Source organism: Eubalaena glacialis, chromosome 7, assembly GCF_028564815.1.
Source record: "Eubalaena glacialis isolate mEubGla1 chromosome 7, mEubGla1.1.hap2.+ XY, whole genome shotgun sequence".
Lineage (NCBI taxonomy): Eukaryota > Metazoa > Chordata > Mammalia > Artiodactyla > Balaenidae > Eubalaena > Eubalaena glacialis.
Window position 1 is genome coordinate 8,665,925 of NC_083722.1, and position 691 is coordinate 8,666,615.

General features: G+C 42.7%; 1 non-coding gene across 1 annotated transcript; it reads right to left on the reverse strand.

Annotated features, from left to right (window-relative positions):
• Positions 1–307: 307 nt before the first annotated feature.
• Positions 308–415, reverse strand: LOC133095787 (U6 spliceosomal RNA). Its single transcript, XR_009701651.1, has one exon. It is a non-coding gene; the product is annotated as a U6 spliceosomal RNA (small nuclear RNA).
• Between the last annotated feature and the right edge of the window lie 276 nt (positions 416–691).

Here is a 691-nt window from a genome sequence, read left to right on the forward strand (position 1 = left end):
ACGTTAGGCTGACTCTGTTCAGGAGGGAACCAGCACCATGGTGTAGGGATGACTACACTGGAGGAGGAAGTCTAGTGGCAGCATTTTTCCAACAGCATCTGCTTGCTTCATGTCTTTGTGTCACATTTTGCTAATTCTCACACTATTTCAAACTTTTTCAATATTATATTTGCCATGGTGATCTGTGATCAGTGATCTTTGATGTTACTGCTACGACTCACTGAAAGATAAGATGATGGTTAGTATTTTTTAGCAAGAAAGTATTTAAAAAATTTTTTTGCTGCTCAAAGGATTAAATTTTTTTTTCAAAAAAATGGACTGCTTCATGAATTTGTGTGTTATCCTTTGTGCAGAAGCCGTGCTAATTTTCTCTCTATCGTCCCAATTTTAGTATATGTGCTGCTGAAGCAAGCACTGCAATACACTTTTTTGGTTTTTTTTGGTTGCACTGGGTCTCCGCTGCTGCGCATGGGCTTTCTCTAGTTGTGGCGAGTGGGGGCTACTGTTTGTTGCGGTGCGCGGGCTTCTCATTGCGGTGGCTTCTCTTGTTGTGGAGCATGGGCTCTAGGCACGTGGGCTTCAGTAGTTGCAGCACCCGTGCCCCCTGCATTGGCAGGCAGATTCTTAACCACTGAGCCACCAGGAAGTCCCAAGAAAGTATTATTAAATTAAGGTATGCACATTGTTTTTT